The sequence below is a fragment of the Chionomys nivalis genome, chromosome X (assembly GCF_950005125.1).
Source record: "Chionomys nivalis chromosome X, mChiNiv1.1, whole genome shotgun sequence".
In the NCBI taxonomy this organism is placed as follows: Eukaryota; Metazoa; Chordata; class Mammalia; order Rodentia; family Cricetidae; genus Chionomys; species Chionomys nivalis.
Window position 1 is genome coordinate 34,912,387 of NC_080112.1, and position 19,988 is coordinate 34,932,374.

Consider the following 19,988-nt stretch of genomic DNA (forward strand, 5'->3'; position numbering starts at 1 on the left):
TCCACTTTTTATTAGGTATCCTGCAAATAGAATGTAAAAAGTGAGTGCCTCAGGGGCTGGTGGGAGGAAGAAAGTAGACATTGTGTATCGAATGGACACTTTCCATTCTGCAAGATGAGAAAGTTCTGGAGATCTGCTTCATAACAATGTGAATACACTTAACCCTAAAGAACTGTATGTTTAACAGTGGTTAAAATGCTAATTCTATGTTCTTGTGTGTTTTTGCCACACCCAACAGTAAGTGAAAATGGAAAAACAGCATTTGGTGTGTGGGGAGTGGTCATTGTTTCCCAGTGCTTTGTTGGAGCCTTTTAGTTTTTGGTTAACTTTACAGGTCTTTTGAGTATTTATTATGGTTTTGGGTTCTGTGGGTTTTTTGTTTCTATGTGTGTGAAAATGTGTGTCTCTGCATCTATACATGGTTCTTGTGCTTTTTCTTTGTCTCTTTTTTTCTATCTGCTTGTTTGTTTTAACCTATTTTAGTTTGTTTGGTTTTGTGTTATCTTATTTTACTATTATTTTTAGATGCCTGTTTGTTTTCTAATGAGAGAAAGGGTCTGGATTTGGATGAGAGGGGAGGTGGGGAGTATCTGAGAAGTTGGGGAGGTGAAACCACAATCAAAATATGCTATATGAAAAAATGCATATTTTCAATAAAAGAAAAAAGAACTTAAAAGGAAAATTTAAGTGTACCTTTGATAATGAAAATGAGAAGTAATGAAAAAATAGTGAACACTCCTCAGGCTTCAACACCAATATGCACTTAAAATATGCTGAATTTCATTAGTAATTAAATAAATTGACACTGAAATTAAAATACCTTAACATTGTCTGGAAAAATTTTAGACATACATGCCCTATAAGCCGCTAGTTCCATTTCTGTTAAAATCAGCATACATATATACACTAGGAAACACAAGTACCATAGAGTAGGGGGCTGGAGAGACAGCTCAGTGGTTAAAAGCAGTTGCTTCATTTCATAGAGGACTCCAGTTCCCAGCACCCACATTGGGTGACCCTGTAACTCCAACTTAACAGGATCTAACATCCTCTTTTGACCTTTTGGTCAGTCACACACATGTGGCATACACACAACACACACACACAAATATACATGCACACACACACACATAAATAAATTTTTTTTCAAAAATCCACCTAGTGTGTGGTCTGTAAAGAAACCTGTTGCTGTTGTTGCTGCTGCCATCCTCCATTACCAACATACTCCAGCTCCTCTGCCTTTCATATATGTGTGTGTGTGTGTGTGTATTTTTAATTGAAAAAAATTTCCGCCTACTCCCTGCCTCCCATTTCACTCCCCCTCCCCACACACCTCTCCCCCTCACTCCACTCCTCTCTCCTCTCCCCCTCCCCCCTCTCTCCTCCCCCTCCCTCTCCAGTCCAAAGAGCAGTCAGGGTTCCCTGCCCTGTGGGAAGTCCAAGGTCCTCCCCACTCCATCCAGGTCTAGGAAGGTGAGCATCCAAACAGGCTAGGCTCCCACACAGCCAGTACATGCAGTAGGATCAAAACCCAGTGCCATTGTCCTTGGCTTCTCATCAGCCCTCATTGTCCGCCATGTTCAGAAAGTCTGGTTTCATCCCATGCTTTTTCATTCCCAGTCCAGCTGGCCTTGGTGAGCTCCCCTCTGTCTCAGTGGGTGGGTGCACCCCTCGTGGTCCTGACTTCCTTGTTCATGTTCTTCCTCCTACTGCTCCTCATTTGGACCTTGGGAGCTCAGTCCATTGCTCCAATGTGGGTCTCTGTCTCTATCTCCACCCATCGCCAGATGAAACCCAGACCCAAAAAGATGAACATGGAATGTACTCATTCATAATTGATTTCTAGCCATAAATAAAACACATTGAGCCTATAATTTGTGATCCTAGAGAAGCTAAATAAGAAGGTGAACCCAAAGAAAAACTTATAGTTATCCTCTTGGATATTGGAAGTAGACAAGATTGCTGGGCAAAAATTGGGAACTTGGGGGTGGGGTGGGATGGGGATAAGGGGAAATGGGGGGAGAAAAGTGAGAAGGGGAGGATAGGGAGAGCGTGGGGGAATGGGATGTTTGGGATAAAGGAAGGATCGATATGGGAGCAGGGAAGTATATATCTTAATTAAGGGAGCCATCTTAGGGTTGGCAAGAGACTTGACTCTAGAGGGGCTCCCAGGTGTCCAGGGAGATGTCCCCAGTTAGTACCTTGGGAAGCTGAGGAGAGGGAATCTGAAATGGCCCTATCCTATAACCTTACTGATGAATATCTTACGTATCATCATAGAAACTTCTCGGCCTTTTAATGTAGACCTTCCATGCCTTTAGAAGTCCAGACTGCCAAGTGCTTAGCCCTGAAAACATGCATACAAGTAAGATTATATGTACTGAGCAGGTTATAGGAAGAAATACATATGTATGCATATAAACATATATGCATGCAATAACATGTAATGAAGAAAAATTCCATGAGCTTGAAGGATAGCAGGAAGGGGTATATGGGAGTGTTTGGAGGGAGAAGGGGGAAGAGAGAAATGTTATGATGATAATATAATCTCAAAAATAAAGCAAAGTACCAGATTAGGAATGTTGTGGTACCCAGTTACACAGACACGACTGGCCATATTGGACCACATAGACCCTATCATGTGAGACAACCTAGCAAATGTCATTTTACAATGTGTGCTTGTTCATATGTACAGAAACAGTAAAATGTACATACACATTCTACTTGTTTAGTTCTTATGAAAAAACTCTGCCTAATACAAATTGCACGATTCCACTTATGCGTTGCATAGAGAAGCCAAATTTCACAAACAAAAAATCCAGGGGTGGCTGCCAGGAACCGGGGGCAGTACAGAATGCAGAGCTATTATTATCACTGAGGAAAATGCTTCAGTTTTGCAAGATAAAAAAAGATTCTGGAGAGCTGATGTGAAAAATGTCCATATACTTCAGATTTCCCAAAAGTATACCTCAAGTAACTAACACAGAAAATTTTATGTTATGTGTTATTTTGCCATTATTAAAAATAAATTTGGTCCAGTGAGATGACACAGCAGGTAAAGGCATCTGCTGCCAGGAAATGACATGAGGTTTATCTTCAGGACCCACATGGTGAAAGAAGACTGCCAAGTAATGCATGCTGTTCTTTGGCCTCCACCTATGTGTGTCTTGGTTTTTGTATGCATGCTCACATTCACATACACACACAAACAAACACACATACACACACACATGCACACATATAAATAAGTGAATCAATAAATAAATGAATGCAATTTTTTAAAATTTTATCTAGACATGTATGCACATGCCAGGAATCTCAACAATTAGAAGGTAAAGCAGAAAGGTTGCCAGGTTGAGGACATCTTAGACTATATGATGAAATTCTGTTTCAAAAAAACAATAAAGAAAATAATTAAATTTTAAAACAAACAAAATATTTTAAAAGAGCAAATGTATAATGTTAAAGAGCAGATAAAAGTAAATATTATTATTTTTTTTTTTTTAGTAAATATTATTTTTAAAAGAAGAATTTTCACAAAAACGATAACTGTTAGATCTAGAAAGTGAGAGGGAGATATGAGTGCAGAAGCAGTGTTTTTCTGTTTCTTTTTTTTTTTTTAAATATTTATTTATTTATTATGCATACAATATTCTGTCCGTGTGTATGTCTACAGACCAGAAGAGGGCACCAGACCTCATGACAGATGGTTGTGAGCCACCATGTGGTTGCCGGGAATTGAACTCAGGACCTTTGGAAAAGCAGGCAATGCTCTTAACCACTGAGCCATCTCTCCAGCCCCGTTTTTCTGTTTCTTAATTGTGGATGAGGTTACAGAGATATTGCTTTGTAGTTATTCCTTAAATATAGTACATATATTTTACCTACACTCTGGGAACATCTTTCATGAAAAAAAATTGCCATCAAAAAAAGAAAAGAAAATCTATTAATATAATTCATGATGTAAATTGGTCAACTGTGGAAAATCCCATGCTTATATCAATACATGCAAACACTTTTCAATAACTTCAGATCCCATCCTCACTAAAAGTTCTTGACAAACACGGAGCAGAAAGACTTCCCTTAAGATCATAAAACTGCTCTACATGAAAACCTATATTAATCATCTTACTCACAACTGGAACAAATCAAAGTTCCTCCTTAGCAATGAAGAATAATTCCTAGTATTGCACTGTGTTCAAGACTGCCCTGTGAAATATGAGACTCAAAATATATACAGGAACTAAAAAGAAATAAGGAAGTCTACTTAAAAATAGTATGTACTGAAAATATAAATGAATTTATACCAAACTATTCAAGGTTATAAATATAAAAACAATCTGCAAAGCTCACTTGCATTACTGTGTATTAGTAGTAACAGATAGCTAGAAAATGAAATGTTTAAAGAGCATTGTTTACAATGTTCCTATACAAAGTACTATGGGATAAATCTAATGAACTAAGTGCAACAGAGGGACGTGCTGACTCATGAAAAGCTTTGTAAGATACCAAGGTTTGGATTTGCTGCTATTTTCCTCATAAAAGCTGTGTATGTTTCATTCATACACCAAGGTGATGATGGCCTTAATTAAATCGACAACAGTGGAGAGGGGGCTTTGGTGAGCTTAGACAAAAGAAACCAGAAGTGTCTGTTAGGGGTTAGTTTGAAAGAAGGAGAGAAGTCCAGAATGTTTGATAAATAGGAAGGGCGCATAAGGACAACTAGCCAATCTTCAAATGCAGTGGTGAAAGGAGAGAAACAACACTTATAGCCATTTCTCTAGGCTCTATGTGTCCTTCAGTCAAATGGAAAAGGGGGGGATATTTAGACAAAAGGGGGAATGATGTAGGTTATTTGGCTGATGACTGACCAGAAGTCTCAAAACATGCAATGAAAGGGTTTGGGGTTGGCATGAAGTGAGACCAAGTCATACTAGGAGATCTTCAGAGGATCTGCCTGTGAACTGCCTTGTTGGTAGCTGAGGTCCTCTGGGATAGAATGTATCTGAATGATCTCTGAGGACAAGGTAAAGCATCAAATTCTACCTGTCTCTTTTTATGTTGCTACAAAAACTCTGAGGCCAGGTAATTTATAAAAGAAAGAAGTTTATTTGGCTCACATAATGCTTTCTTTCCAAGGGTTGTGCCTCTATGACCCAAAACCTACTATCTCTCAATACAATGACTTCGGGTGGGAGTCCAACATGAGTTCTGGCATGGACAAAATACATCCAGAACCTAGCACTCCCCTTGGGATGAGTCATTCTAACGTGACTGAGGATTTTGATGACAGCTGACAGTTGTAATGGTGGAGTCAGCACAGAAGTAAAACAAAGAAAAACCAAATATTACTCTCTCTCTTTCTCACTTACTTTTTATTTAGTCTCTCTTCTCCCTTTCTCCACCTCCCTCCCTCTCCCCCTCTCTTTTGTATGTGTTTGTGTATGTCTGTGTATGTCTCTGTGTGTATGTGTGTATGTGAGTGTGTGTTTATGTGTGTGTGAGAGTGTGTGTGTATGTGTGTGTGTTTGTGAGTGTGTGTGTGCGATTTGTGCATGCCACAGCTTGGGAGGTCAAAGGGCAACCTATAGGAGTTAGTTCTTCCCCCCAGCTATATGGTTTCTGGGAAATGAACTCAGATTGTAATCCCTGCTGAGCCATCTCACTGACCCAGTGACTCTCATATTTCTGGTTTGAACAACTAAAGCCATAGAGATACATTACCTAAAATTAAAAAAACATAAATAGAAGATGACAATGATAAGTGAATAGTTATTAGCAGATTAAATGAACTCAAAAACACAGTGAGAGCTCCAAGCAATAAAAATGTTTTGATTAGCACTTATTATGAAATGTCTTCCTTTCTGAAGAACAGCTTTTAAGTTTCAGCCCATCCTAGGAGGATTGAACAATTAAGTATTAAAATACTAGAGTATTATGGATTGAAACTGAGTGACCCCAGGGCCCATGTATTCAAACACTCGGTCCCCAACTGGTGGCGCTGTTAGAAGAGATGTAGAACCTTTGTGACACAGGGTCCAGTTGTCTGACATCGACCATGAGTCATAGGCTTTTGGGGATTACATCCTGGCCAGAAGTCTGAGGACCGTGTTTCTTGTTTGACGTCCGCAATGTAACCTGCTGCCTCTCACTCCCATCATGACATATTTGTCTTCCCCATTATGACAAACTGTATAATTCTGCACCCCTTCCTTCATGTTGCTTCTGTCAGGTATGTGGTCACAGCAATAAGGAAAATGAATAACACAGAGCACCTTTGAAAGAGTGACAATTTGTTTTGTTTTCTCCAATATAGTCCTAATGCACAGGCACTGGCATGTGACATTCCACTTTGGCTCAGAACAATAGATTAAGGCCAGAAAGACAGTTGAGCAGGTAAAGGTGCTTGGCATGCAAGCCTGGTGACCTGAGTTCAAGCTCCAGAACTCACATAAAGGTGTAAAATGAACTGACTCCACAAAGTTGTCCTCTGACCACACGGGCACCCCCCCACATACCTCATGTGCACACACACACACACTTCATGCACGTGCACACACACATACCACATATTAATAAGTTAAACTTTAAAAAATAATAGCCTAAAGTGAATGAAAATACTAACCATGATGCCATATTACTACCCCATACCATGGAAAGAAGAAAATGGAAAAATTATACATAATGCCAAGTGCTAGCAAGGCTGCAGAGCATTTGAATTCCACATATACTTCTGGTATGAATGTGTGCAACTGATTTGGATAATCATTTGTCAATATTTACTAAAAATAAATACATCCATAACATTAACTCCTTTTAGGTATAATGCCTAAACATATGTTCACATCAGTCCTTTATTTATTTATTTATTTATTTATTTATTTATTTAAAATTTCCACCTCCTCCCATTTCCCTCCCACTCCCCCCACTCCCTCTCCCTCTCCAGTTCTAAGAGCAGTCAGGGTTCCCTGCCCTATGGAAAGTCCAAGGTCCTCCCCCTCCATCCAGGTCTAGGAAGGTGAGCATCCAATCAGACTAGACTCCTTCTTATAAAAGCTTTAAGCTGGAAATTATTCAAATGCTCACCAACAACAGACTGGATAAGGAAATTCATCGGAAACCGCAGAATGATGAGAATGTTAACTGTAATTACAAAGAATATCAGAGACGTTACAACATAATGTGGAGCAAAAGGAGTCAGGCAACAAGAAACAATACATCCTATGTGATTCAATTTATATAAAGTAAGGGCTGTTCAACTACTGCCCACGGACTGGCCACCTGTCTTGGTAATTAAAGTTTTGTTGAAAGAGAACCACATTCATTTGTGTGTAATATTGTCTTTGACAGTTTTAGTGCTACAGTTGCAGAGTTGAGTAGTTGTGACAGAGACCATCTGGCCTGTAAGCCTAAAATATTTGCTCTCTGACTCTTTAAGAAAAAGTTAGCCAACCCTTTGCTATGAAATAAAGTTCAAAAACAATCAAAATTAATCTCTGGCACTAGAAGTCAGGGTAACATGTAGAATGAAAGAATTGTAAACATTATTATGAATTTCCCCTTTTCTCAAAGCCATAAAAGAAAATTAGATACAGGAGTAGTAACTATTACCATAATAATGTCTGGGTTTTATCTACTGCTACTGTGTGCATAATACTGACCTCATTGAGACAGGTTTCCATGGACAGAGTTAGAAGGACTGAAGCAGAGGTAAACTATTAATCCAGAAAACAAAGAGTATCTGTATAGATTTGAGACTAAATGAAAATATAAATTGCATCTATGACAGTGGGTCATTGTTTACATCTGTGAGTCTCAAACAAGGATGATTCTGTAGCTCCAAGAGATATTTTGCTAAGTATAGAGACAAGAATTGTCCAAAATTGGTGCTACTGAGGGGTGAAGGCCAGTGATGCAACACAGTAGCCCTCCTAAAATACACAGGTCAGATCTTGTCTTTCGTTTTGGATAGTTTTGTTTTATTTCTGTTTCTGTAAATTTGTGTATGAGAGTGAATGCCATGTGTGTTCAGATTCTCACAAAAGCCAGAAGATGGTGTCAGGTCCCTGGAGCTGGTATTGCAAGTGGTTGTGAACTGCCTGCCATTTGGTACTGGGAACAGAATTCAGGTCCTCTGTAAGAGCAGCAAATGCTCAACCTTAAACACTTTTAGTAATGTAGCAGGATACAAGATTAACTCAAAAAATTTAGTAGCCCTCCTGCACACAAATGATAAAATGACTGGGGAAGAAATCAGAGAAACATCACCCTTCACAATAGCTACAAATAGCATAAACTATCTCAGAGTAACTCTAACCAAACAAGTGGAAGACTTGTACGACAAGAACTTTAAATCTTTGAAGAAAGAAATTGAAGAAGACACCAGAAAGTGGAAAGATCTCCCATGCTGCTGGGTAGGTAAAATTAACATAGTAAAAATGGCAATCTTACCAAAAGCAATCTAAAAATTCAATGAAATGCTCGTAAAAATCCTAGCAAAATTCTTTTCAGACCTCGAAAGAACAGTACTCAACTTCATATGGAAAAGCAAAAAACCCAGGATAGCCAAAACAATCCTGTACAATAAAAGAACTTCTGGAGGCATCACAATCCCTGACTTCAAACTCTACTACAGAGCTACAGTACTGAAAACAGCCTGGTATTGACATAAAAACAGACAGGAGACCAATGGAAGCTAAAAGAAGACCCAAATATTAATCCACACATCTTAGAACACCTGATTTTTGACAAAAAAGCAAAATGTATCAAATGGAAAAAAGAAAGCATATTTAACAAGTGGTGCTGGCATAACAGAATATCAACATGTAGAAGAATGAAAATAAATGCATATCTATCACCATGCACAAAACTCCAGTCCAAATGGATCAAAGACCTCAACATAAAGCCAGCCACACTGAACCTTATAGAAGAGAAAATGAGAAATACACTTTAACACATTGGAACAGGTAACCACTTCTTAAATATAACCCCAGCAGCACAGACACTGAAAGAAACCGTAAATGGGACTTCCTAAAACTGAAAAGCTTCTGTAAAGCAACAGACATGGTCAACAAGACAAAATGACAGCCTAATGAATGAGAAAATACCTTCACTAATCCCACATCAGACAGAGGTCTGATCTCCAATATATATGAAGAACTCAAGATATTGGTCATCAAACAAACAAATAATCCAATAAAATTGGAGTATAGTCCTAAGCAGAGAACTCTCAACAGAGGAATCTAAAATGGCTCAGAGACACATAAGGAAATGTTAACATCCTTAGTCATCAGAGAAATGCAAATAAAAACAACTCTGAGATTCCATCTTACATCTGTAAGAATGGCCAAGATCAAAAACACTGATGACAACTTATGATGGGGAGGTTGTGGGGTAAAGGGAACACTTCTGCATTGCTGGTGGATGTCAGTGTGATGATTTCTCAGAAAATTAGGAAACCACCTTCCTCAAGGCCCAGTAATACCACTTTGGGGTATATATCCAAAGGATGCTCAGTAGTGCCACAAGGACATGTGCTCAGCTATGTTCATAGCAGCTTTGTTTGTCATAGCCAGAACCTGGAAACAACCTAAATGCCCCTCGACTGAAGAATGGACAAGGAAAATGTGGTACATTTACACAATGGAGTACTACACAGCAGAAAAAAATAACGACATTTTGAATTTTGTGGGCAAATGGATAGAGCTAGAAAACATTATTTTGAGTGAGGTAACCCAGACACAGAAAGACAATTACCACATGTCCTCACTCATAGGTGGTTTTTAAACATAAAACAAAGAAAACAAGCCTACAAAGCACAATCCCAGAGAACTTAGACAACAATGAGGACATTAAGACATACATAGATCTAATCTACATGGGAAGTAGAAAAAGGCAAGTTCTCCTGAGTAAATTGGGAGCACGGGAACCTTGGTATAGGGTTAAAGGGGAGGGGAGATGCAGGAAAGGGAGCAGAGAAAAATGTAGAGCTCAATAGGAATCAATAAAAAAAAGAATGTGAATGTAGAACCAATCTTATGCTAGTAACCATAGCTGCTGTGGATTCATTAGTGTTGACAGCCATTTCATGTCCAAAAGATACCACAAAACACTATCCTCTGGTCTTATATGTTTTCTGTCCCTTTTTCCATGATGTTTCTTTGGCGGAAGTAATGAAGGTATCTCATTTTGGACTGAGCATTCAACAGATACTTATTCTCTCTCTCTCTCTCTCTCTCTCTCTCTCTCTCTCTCTCTCTCTCTCTCCAGGGTTTCTCTGTAGTTTGGAGCCTGTCCTAGAACTTGCTCTATAGACCAGGCTGGCCTTGAACTCACAGTGATCCGCCTGCCTCTGCCTCCCCAGTACTGGGATTAAAGACATGTGCCACCACCACTGAGCAGTTACTTATTCTCAGCACTCTAACTAGCTATGAATCCCTTCATTAACTGCCACTTCTTGCACAAAATGTTTCTCTGATTAAGGTGCAAAGCAGCATTAATATATGGGCATAACATAAGTAGTTAGAAGACAGTTGGACAACATGTCAGTTTAGCAAAGCAGCATCTGTACAATCTTCTCTAGGGTCTAGGACACCTCCAGTCACAAGTTCTTAACAAGGTAGGTTTACAGTACCAGACATAGGGCCAATTATTTATAGGCCCAAAGAAAACTCTGTGGGTCTGTACTGTGCAGTCTATGATTTCTTTCTGTGTTTTTAATTATGGGACATTTTAAACATAAAGGTATAAATAATGATATGTGTCTCATATACCTTGCCTACTTCATCTGGCATCTTGTCATATTTGGCTCAATATTTACTGGCACTCAGGAGGTAGAAGCAGAAGGATGGGGAACATAAGATCAGCCTCAGCTATATGAGATTATGTTTCACAAGCCCAAAAAGAAATAAAGGAAAAGAGGAAGGCAGGATTTCGATTACTCAGTCTCAATAATTACCAACATTTTCCCAACACTGCTGTTCCAGATCTGTTAGGGAAAATGCAACACATGCAGGTGAAACTAAGAAATTCATTTGGTATTAAGTTTAATTTTTTTCTGAATCTATTGAACCGCTATATATTTTTCTCTTTAATGTCCTAGTCTAAGTTTTATATGAATAGATTTTCTGATGTATTACCTACATGCCATTGTAAATTCTACTTGGCCACAAATTATTATTGTTTTTAATAAATATAATACATTTGAGTTTTGATATTTTATTTAAAATATTTATATTATTATTCATAAATGAAACTGGCTCACAATCTACTTTTCTCATACCATCCTTACCCTGCTTTGATTTTAGCTGGGTATTGAAATGAATACATATTTTGTACTTCTTAGGCACAAAGTTTTACTTTAAATATTTGTATAAAGACACCGGCGCACAGGCCCAAGCGGTGGAGACACCGGCACGCAGACACGGCGGACTCGGGATAGTCCAAGCATGACACAGTGAAGCCCACACTGAGAGCAGATCGCCCCACTACAATTAAATCAAGTAGGTTTTGGGGAGCTTAGCCTGCAGAGTGGTAGGCCTTTTATTGTCGAGGTCCACGGGCAAACAGGGAGCCTGGTCCTGTCCCTGAAGACCCTCCTGAGTGGGGTGAGTTTCATGGCCCACGGTGGGACACAGGAAATGGAGCGGGGGCATTCCCTGACCCCCTTGAACCCCGTTAGTCTGTGAGGGCTGGTACCCTCTGCTGGGGCTGCCCCTACTCTACTGAGACCTCTCTCTCCCTGACCCATCCCAGCTTGTGCCCAGGGGCCTCCTTCACTCCCCCTCCCTTCTGCGGTGCCATGGGATCACCCAGTTCAGGCTGTTTGGGCGCTGGGTCGGGAGCGCAGCGCTGAGGACACCAGGAGTTTCTCTGTTTTGGTGACTGGCCTGCAGAGTGGTAGGTCTTTTGCTGGCGAGGTCCCTGGTGAATGGGGAGACTGGTCCTGTCCCTGAAGACCCTCCTGAGTGGTGAGAGGGATCTTGGCCTGCAGCGTATCGAGGGCATTTTGTAAGCGGGGCCCATGGCCAGCAGGGAAACCTGTTCCTGTTTTAAAAGACACAATAGATAGCATTGATAGGAAGAGATGGGCAGACGCCAAGGCAAGAAATCACCCAACAATCTGAAAAACAACATGAAAACACCAGAACCCAATGATCTTACAACACAAGGACTTGAACACCCTAACACAGAAGAAGTGGAAAAAATTGACTTTATGAAAGCAATAGAGTCCCATAAACAACATGTAAAAATCGCCATTATAGAAATGGATGAGAAGTATAACAAAAAGTTAGAAGAAATGAGTAAATACGTAAATGATGCCCTGGGAAACCAAGAAAAAACGATCAACCAGGTAATGGAAACAGTCCAAGAATTGAAAACTGAAATGGAAGCAAGGAAGAAAACACAAACTGAGGACCAGCTGATATGGAAAATCTAGGTCAATGAGCAGAGACTACAGAAACAAGCATAATCAATAGAATACAAGAGATAGAAGAAAGAATCTCAGATTCTGAAGACACCATAGAGAAAATAAATGCACTGATAAAAGAAAACAGAAAAACCAAAAAATTCTCATCACAAAACATTCAGGAAATATGGGACACAATAAAAGGCCAAACCTAAGAATAATAGGGATAGAAGAAGAAGAGTCACAGCTCAAAGGCCCAGAAAATATATTTAACAAAATTATAGAAGAAAACTTTCCCAACATAAAGAAAGATATTCCTTTGAATATTCAAGAAGCATACAGAACACCAAGCAGACTGGATCAAAAAAAAATCCCCTCGCCATATTATAATCAAAACACAAAATATACAGATTAAAGAAAGAATATTAAGAGCTGCAAAGGAAAAAGGCCAAGTAACTTATAAAGGTAAACCTATCAGACTTACACCTGACTTCTCCATGGAAACCATGAAAGCCAGAAGGTCCTGGATAGAGGTACTGCAGAAACTAAGAGACCATGGATGCAAACCCAAACTACTATACACAGCCAAGCTATCATTCACTATCAATGGAGAAAACAAGACATTCCAGGATAAGAACAAATTTAAACAATACGTAACCACAAATTCAACCCTACAGAAAGTAATAGAAGGAAAATCACAACCCAAGGAATCCATCATAGCCAACACTGCCTACAATAACTCAGGCATCTAGCGACCCTTCACCAGCATGACTCAAAGAAAGGAGACACACAAACTCTACTACCAAAAACAATAGGAATAACCAGAGTAAACAACCACTGGTCATTAATATCACTTAATATTAATGGTCTCAATTCACCTATAAAAAGGCACAGGCTAAGAGATTGGATACGAAAACAGGATCCAACATTCTGCTGTTTGCAAGAAACACATCTCAACCACAAAGACAGATATCTACTCAGAGTAAAGGGTTGGGAAAAGGTTTTTCAAGCAAATGGTCCTAAGAAAAAAGCAGGTGTGGCCATACTAATTTCTAACAAAACTGACTTCAAACTAAAATCAATCAGAAGAGATCGACAGGGACACTTTATACTCATAACAGTAACAATTCATCAGGATGAAGTCTCAATCCTGAATATCTACACCCCTAATATAAAAGCACCCACTTAGGTAAAAGAAATGTTACTAAAACTCAAGGCAGACATCAAACCACACACACTAGTAACAGGAGACTTCAACACACCTCTCTCACCAATGGACAGGTCAATCAGACAGAAACCTAATAGAGAATTAAGAGAATTGTTGGAGGTAAAGAAGCAAATGGACTTAACAGACATCTACAGAACACTCCACCCAAATAGGAAAGAATATACCTTCTTCTCTGCAGCTCATGGAACCTTCTCGAAAATTGACCACATACTTGGAAACAAAGGAAACCTCCAAAGATAGAAAAAAATATCAGTGTCCACCTGTGTCTTATCAGATCACCACGGATTAAAGTTAGAAGGCAAAAACAATGCTACCCCCAGAAAGCCAACAAACTCATGGAAACTGAACAGTCAACTACTGAACCACACCTGGGTCAAGGAAGAAATTAAGAAAGAAATTAAAGTCTTCCTTGAATTTAATGAAAATAAAGAGACAACATACTCAAAACTATGGGACACGATGAAAGCAGTGCTCAGAGGAAAGTTCATAGCACTAAGTGCCCACTTAAAGAAAACGGAGAAAGCATACATTGGGGACTTGATAGCACACCTGAAAGCTCTAGAAAAAAAAGAATCAGACTGCACAGGAGTAGTAGAATACTGGAAATAATCAAACTGAGGGGAGAAATCAACAAAATAGAAACACAGAAAACAGTCCAAAGAATCAATGAAACAAAAAGTTGGTTCTTGGAGAAAATCAACAAAATCGACAAACACCTATCCAAACTAATTAAACGACAGAGAGAGAGCACGCAAATCAATAACATCAGAAATGAAAAGGGGGACATAATCACAGACACAGAGGAAATTCAGAGAATCATTAGATCTTATTACAAAAGCCTATATGCCACAAAACTGGAAAATGCAAAAGAAATGGATATTTTTTTTTAGATAAGTACCTTATACCAAAGCTAAACCAAGAACAGGTGAACGATCTAAATAGACCTGTTAGTCGTGAAGAATTGGAAATTGTTTTAAAAAATCTTCCTTCCAAAAAAAGCCCAGGACCAGATGGCTTCAATGCAGAATTCTACCAGAACTTCCAAGAAGAGCTAATACCTATACTCCTTAACGTAATTCACAATATAGAAACAGAAGAGTCATTGCCAAATTCCTTTTATGAAGCTACAGTTACCCTGATACCAAAACCACACAAAGACCCAACCAAGAAAGAGAATCACAGGCCTATCTCACTCATGAACATCGACACAAAAATTATCAATAAAGTACTGGCAAACCGAATCCAAGAACACATGTGGGGGTGGGGCTATGTCCCTACAAACACATTAGAAAAATTATCCATTATGATCAAGTAGACTTCATTCCAGAGATGTAGGGCTGGTACAACATACGCAATTCTATCAATGTAATCAACCATATAAATAAACTGAAAGAAAAAAAACCATATGATCATTTCATTAGATGCTGAAAAAGCATTCAACAAAATTCAACACCCCTTTATGATAAAAGTCTTGGAGAGATTAGGGATACAAAGGTCATACCTAAATATAATAAAAGCTATTTACAGCAAGCCAACAGCTAACATTAAATTCAATGGAGAAAAACTCAAAGCCATCCCACTAAGATCAGAAACACGACAAGGCTGTCCACTCTCTCCATACCTCTTCAATATAGTGCTTGAAGTTCTAGAAATAGCAATAAGACAACATAAGGGGATCAAGGGGATTTGTATTGGAAAGGAAGACGTTAAGCTTTTGTTATTTGCTGATGATATGATAGTATACATAAGCGACCCCAAAAATTCTACCAAAGAACTCCTACAGCTGATAAATACCTTTAGTAATGTGGCAGGATACAAGATCAACTCCAAAAACTCAGTTGCCTTCCTACACACAAAAGATAAGGAAGCAGAGAGGGAAATCAGAGAAGCATCACCTTTCACGATAGCCACAAATAACATAAAATATCTTGGGGTAACTCTGACCAAGAAAGTGAAAGATCTATTTGACAAGGCCTTTAAGTCTTTGAAGAAAGAAATTGAAGAGGATACCAGAAAATGGAAGGATCTCCCTTGCTCTTGGATTGGGAGGATCAACATAGTAAAAATGGCAATTCTACCAAAAGCAATCTATAGATTCAACGCAATCCCCATCAAAATCCCATCAAAATTCTTCACAGATCTGGAAAAGACAATAATCAACATTATATGGAAAAACAAAAAACCCAGGATAGCCAAAACAATCTTATACAATAAAGGATTGTCTGGAGGCATTACCATCCCTGATTTCAAACTCTATTACAGAGCTACAGTATTGAAAACAGCTTGATACTGGCATAAAAACAGAGAAGTCGACCAATGGAATTGAATAGAAGACCCTGACTTTAACCCACAAACCTATGAACACCTGATTTTCGACAAAGGAGCTAAAAGTATACAATGGAAAAAAAGAGAGCATCTTTAACAAATTGTGCTGGCAAAACTGGATGTCAATCTGTAGAAGAATGAAAATAGATCCATATCTATCACCATGCACAAAACTCAAGTCCAAGTGGATTAAAGACCTCAATATCAGTCCGAACACACTGAACCTGATAGAAGAGAAATTGGGAAGTACTTTACAACACATGGGCACAGGAGACCACTTCCTACGTGTAACCCCAGCAGCACAGACATTAAGGGCATCATTGAATAAATGGGACCTCCTGAGACTGAGAAGCTTCTGTAAAGCAAAGGACACTGTCACTAAGACAAAAAGGCAACCCACTGACTGGGAGAAGATCTTCACCAACCCCGCAACAGACAAAGGTCTGATCTCCAAAATATATAAAGAACTCAAGAAACTAGACTGTAAAAGGCTAATCAAACCAATTATAAAATGGGGCACTGAGCTGAACAGAAAATTCTCAACAGAAGAAGTTCAAATGGCCAAAAGACACTTAAGATCATGCTCAACCTCCTTGGCGATCAGGGAAATGCAAATCAAGACAACTTTAAGAAACCATATTACACCTGTCAGAATGGCTAAAATAAAAAAACACCAATGATAGCCTTTGCTGGAGAGGTTGTGGAGAAAAGGGTACACTCATCCATTGCTGGTGGGAATGCAAACTTGTGCAACCACTTTGGAAAGCAGTGTGACGGTTTCTCAGGAAATTCGGGATCAATCTACCTCTGGACCCAGCAATACCACTCTTGGGAATATACCCAAGAGATGCCTTATCATACAACAAAAGCATATGCTCAACTCTGTTCATAGCAGCATTGTTTGTAATAGCCAGAACCTGGAAACAACCTAGATGCCCTTCAATGGAAGAATGGATGAGGAAAGTATGGAATATATACATATTAGAGTACTACTCACCAGTACAAAACAATGACTTCTTGAATTTTGCATGCAAATGGACGGAAATTGAAAACACTATCCTGAGTGAGGTAAGCCAGACCCAAAAAGAGCAACAGGGGATGTACTCACTCATATTTGGTTTCTAGCCATAAATAAAGGACATTGAGACTATAATTCGTGATTCTAGAGAAGCTAAATAAGAAGGTGAACCCAAAGAAAAACATATAGGCATCCTCCCGAACAGTAACCTTCATCAGGCGATGAAAGGAGACAGATACAAAGAACCACATTGGAGCACCAGACTGAAATCTCAAGGTCCAAATCAGGAGCAGAAGGAGAGAGAGCACGAGCGAGGAACTCAGGACCGCGAGGGGGGCACCCACACACTGAGGCAATGGGGATGTTCTATCGGGAACTCACCAAGGCCAGCTGGCCTGGGTCAGAAAAAGCATGGGATAAAACTGGACTCGCTGAACATAGTAGACAATGAGGGCTACTGAGAACTCAAGAACAATGGCAATGGGTTTTTGATCCTACTGCACGTTCTGGCTATGTGGGAGCCTAGGCAGTTTGGGTACTCCTCTTACTAGTCCGGGATGGAGGTGGATGGTCTTTGGACTTCCCACAGGGCAGGGAACCCTGATTGCTCTTAGGGCTGACGAGGGAGGGGGACTTGATTGGGGGAGGGAAATGGGAGGTGGTGGTGGGGAGGAGGCAGAATTCTTTAATAAATAAATAAATAAACAAATAAAAGAAATTAAAGTCTTCCTTGAATTTAATGAAAATAAAGAGACAACATACTCAAACCTATGGGACATGGTGAAAGCAGTGCTCAGAGGAAAGTTCATAGCACTAAGTGCCCACTTAAAGAAAACGGAGAAAGCATACATTGGAAACTTAACAGCACACCTGAAAACTCTAGAAAAAAAAGAAGCAGACACACCCAGGAGGAGTAGAAAAAAAAGAATCAGACGTGCCCAGGAGGAGTAGAAGACTGGAAATAATCAAACTGAGGACTGAAATCAACAAAATAGAAACATAGAAAACAATCCAAAAAATCAATGAAACAAAAAGTTGGTTCTTGGAGAAAATCAACAAGATCGACAAACCCCTATGCAAGATGGTTTCAATGCAGAATTCTACCAGAACTTCCAAGAAGAGATAATACCTATACTCTTTAATGTATTTCACAATATAGAAACACAAGAGTCATTGTCAAATTCCTTTTATGAAGATACAGTTACCCTGATACCAAAACCTCACAAGGACCCAACCAAGAAAGAGAATCACAGGCCTATCTCACTCATGAACATTGACGCAAAAATTCTCAATAAAATATTGGCAAACCAAATCCAAGAACACATTAGAAAAATTATCCATTATGATCAAGTAGACTTCATCCCAGAGATGCAGGGCTGGTTCAACATATGCAAATCTATCAATGTAATTAACCATATAAATAAACTGAAAGAGAAAAAAACATATGATCATTTCATTAGATACTGAAAAAGCATTCGACAAAATTCAACACCCCTTTATGATAAAGGTCTTGGAGAGATTAGGGATACAAGGGTCATACCTAAATATAATAAAAGCTATTTACAGCAAGCCGACTGCTAACATTAAATTAAACAGAGAAAAACTCAAAGCCATCCCACTAAAATCAGGAACATGACAAGGCTGTCCACTCTCTCCATACCTCTTCAATATAGTGCTTGAAGTTCTAGCAATAGCAATAAGACAACATAAGGGGATCAAGGGGATTTGTATTGGAAAGGAAGACGTTAAGCTTTTGTTATTTGCAGATGACATGATAGTGTACATAAGCGACCCCAAAAACTCTACCAAAGAACTTCTACAGCTGATAAACACCTTTGGTAATGTGGCAGGATACAAGATCAACTCCAAAAAAATTAGTTGCTTTCCTATACACTAAGGATAAGGAAGCAGAGAGGGAAATCAGAGAAGCATCACCTTTCACGATAGCCACAAATAGCATAAAATATCTTGGGGTAACTCTGACCAAGGAAGTGAAAGATCTATTGAACAAGAACTTTAAGTCTTTGAAGAAAGAAATTGAAGAGGATACCAGAAAATGGAAGGATCTCCCTTGCTCTTGGATTGGGAAGATCAACATAGTAAAAATGGCAATTCTACCAAAAGCAATCTATAGATTCAATGCACCCCATCAATATCCCATCAAAATTCTTCACAGATCTGGAGAAGACAATAATCAACTTTATATGGAAAAACAAAAAACCCAGGATAGCCAAAACAATCTTATTCAATAAAGGATTGTCTGGAGGCATTACCATCCCTGACTTCAAACTCTATTACAGAGCTACAGTATTGAAAACAGCTTGGTATTGGCATAAAAACAGAGAAGTCAACCAATGGAATCAAATAGAAGACCCTGACTTTAACCCACAAACCTATGAACACCTGATTTTTGATAAAGGAGCTAAAAGTATACAACGGAAAAAAGAGAGCATCTTTAACAAATTGTGCTTGCAAAACTGGATGTCAATCTGTAGAAGAATGAAAATAGATCCATATCTATCACCATGCACAAAACTCAAGTCCAAATGGATTAAAGACCTCAATATCAGTCCAAACACACTGAACCTGATAGAAGAGAAATTGGGAAGTACTTTACAACACATGGGCACAGGAGACCACTTCCTACGTATAACCCCAGCAGCACAGACATTAAGGGCAACATTGAATAAATGGGACCTCCTGAGACTGAGAAGCTTCTGTAAAGCAAAGGACACTGTCACTAAGACAAAAAGGCAACCCACTGACTGGGAGAAGATCTTCACCAACCCCGCAACAGACAAAGGTCTGATCTCCAAAATATATAAAGAACTCAAGAAACTAGACTGTAAAAGGCTAATCAAACCAATTATAAAATGGGGCACTGGGCTGAACAGAAAATTCTCAACAGAAGAAGTTCAAATGGCCAAAAGACACTTAAGATCATGCTCAACCTCCTTGGCGATCAGGGAAATGCAAATCAAGACAACTTTAAGATACCATATTACACC